Raw genomic sequence first — 2,576 nt, 5'->3', positions numbered from 1 at the left:
GGCTCATCTTTTCAAAAATAATCAGTGACAGGACTGGGCACAGTGGCTTATGCCTGTAATCCCAGCGCTTTGGGAGGCTGAGGCGGGTGAATCACGAGGTCAAGAGATTGAGACCATCTTGGCCAGTATGGTGAAATCCTGTCTTTACTAAAAATACAAAAATTATCTGGGTATGGTAGTGCATGCCAGTAGTCTCAGATACTTGGGAGGCTGAGGTAGGAGAATTGCTTGAACCCGAGAGGTGGAGGTTGCAGTGAGCTGAGACTGTGCCACTGCACTCCAGCCTGGCAACAGAGCAACACTGTCTCAAAAAAAAAAAGAATAATCAGTGATGGAATTTCACTATGTTGCCCAGGCTGGGCTCTAACTCCTGGGCTCAAGCAATACTTCATCTTAGCTTCTGGAGTAGCTGGACTATAGGCATGAGCCACCTTGCCTGGCAGCAGTAATAATTCTTTTCTCTTTAACAGTGAAGGAAAGGCTGGGTGTGGTGGTTCAGGCCTGTAATCCCAGCACTTTGGGAGGCTGAAGCGGGAGGATTGCTTGAGCCCCAGAGTTCAACACCAGCCTGGGCAACATGGTGAAACTCCCTCCACAAAATTAGCCAGGCATGGTGGCATGTGCCTGTAGCATGGTGGTGCACACCTGTAGGCCCAGCTACTCAGGAGGCTGAGGTGAGAGACTCACTTGAGCCCAAGAGGTCGAGGTTTCAGTGAGCCAAGATCACACAACTGCACATCAACCTGGGTGACAGGGTGATGCCCTCATCTCAAAAAAAAAAAAGTGAACGAAAAAAATAGGTGATCAATATGTTTGCCTTAATTTGTGTATTTGTTCTTGTGGAGCTTTTACACGTCTGAATTGAGGCTGGGTTTTAAGTGGACGGTCCTGCATCTGCTTGTGGCTGGCATGGGCAATGTTGCACAGAGCAACCACATTAGGGTGTGGGTCTTGACATGGAAGACAGGCCCACCAGAGGATTTCTAGGTAACATAGACCAAGCCCTCTCAGGAGGGAGGTTTGAGAGGGTAGCCGGGGCAACATCATTACTAAGAGGTGGGAATTAATTCTGGGGGAGAGAAGGGACAAAAAATCACAGATATTTCTTTCTTTCTTTTTTTTTTTTTTTTTTTTTGAGACAGAGTCTCATTCTTTTAGCCCAGGCTAGGGGGCAGGGGGGGGATCTCGGCTTACTGCAACCTCCACCTCCCGGGTTCAAGCGATTCTCCTGCCTCAGCCTCCTGAGTAGCTGAGATTACAGGCTCCCGCCACCATGCCCGGCTAATTTTTGTATTTTTAGTAGAGACAGGGGTTTCACCATGTTGGTCAGGCTGGTCTTGAACTCCTGACCTCATGATCCACCTGCCTTGGCCTCCCAAAGTGCTGGGATTACAGGCGTGAGCAACGGCGCCCAGCCTATTTTTCCATTTTTAAGGTAAAACCAACATGTCCAGTGCTATCCTTATGCAGGGTAATCGTCCGTTCAAAGGGCCTGTCACGAATTGTCATGTCATGATAATCTCCTTTCCAAAAACCTGTTTGAGCACCTTGTGCGCTTTATTGGAGCTCCACCCTGCAGTTTTCACCACTGATCTGGAGTACTTGGTCCCCAAATCTCAGACCAACCAATGAGGCTGGAGAATTAGCCTGGACTAGCTGAACAAATATATCATTATCTATTGATTTGAGCCTGAGTCCAATTTTTCCATCTTGATCCTTACACAGAATGACTTCGCGAATCCCTTGCTTAATTTCTGCTCTCCGAATTCCAGCATCATTATCAGTTACAGGAGCCACCATACAGATCATACCGGAAGGTCTTGCTACCAACTGCCTCTGAATTGATGCACCAGAAACCACGGCCACATTTGCATGTATTTCTTCTTCATTTCAACTCAGACCCATGTATTGAGAGAGCTCCGGTTATAGTTTGGGATAGAGATTTCCATCTTGAGAGATAGGAGCGGCAGCTTCTGACAAAATTGCTGGGTTGGCAGGGTTTGCAGAAAAAGCAGTTTGAGCCTGAATTACATTGTCTACCTTCAAGTCTTCAAGAGATGGATAGAGAGACATTTTTGCAGGATTCTTCTAGCCCACAAGGACCCGCTCGCCGCCGCCGCTGCCGCCGCCTCCAGTCACTGGCACCGACTTCTGAGGCCCGAGGGTTAGAGAGCTGCGCGCGCCCGAGGACCGTTCCCGAGGCGCATCACGGCGCCGCCTAAAAGAATTCTTCATAGCTGGAAGTATTTTACGTATTTTTGGTGACTGTTCTAAGGGGTGGCTTCTTGGGAAGGGCTGTTGAAGCTACAAGGATTTCTCTGGGCAATTGCACGCCATCTCCTCCTATGTAAGCATACCTTTGAATTCCTTCGGGCTTCCATTCAGAATGTTGTCCCAAGTCCCTGTATACCAGTTCTGGAGCTAGCCAGGCAACCAAGTTAAACCTCCGGATTTTCCCCAGGAGTGGCTGACGCTGCTGTTCTTTCTACCTATACCAGCGCGCCCTCTGCTGGACATACCCAGAAGTAATTCTCAACACTCCGTGTTTGGAATTGGCCCTCTCTCCCTCATTTGCC

The 2,576-nt window shown here is 48.7% G+C and overlaps 1 pseudogene; it reads right to left on the bottom strand.

Annotated features, from left to right (window-relative positions):
- Window positions 1-1,510: 1,510 nt before the first annotated feature.
- LOC105510943 lies at window positions 1,511-2,073 on the bottom strand (annotated as a pseudogene).
- Window positions 2,074-2,576: the final 503 nt, after the last annotated feature.

This window comes from Colobus angolensis, unplaced genomic scaffold, assembly GCF_000951035.1.
Source record: "Colobus angolensis palliatus isolate OR3802 unplaced genomic scaffold, Cang.pa_1.0 Scaffold194, whole genome shotgun sequence".
Classification (NCBI taxonomy): Eukaryota; Metazoa; Chordata; class Mammalia; order Primates; family Cercopithecidae; genus Colobus; species Colobus angolensis.
Note: the sequence above shows the minus strand (reverse complement) of the source record. Positions and strands in the feature narration are given on the sequence as shown.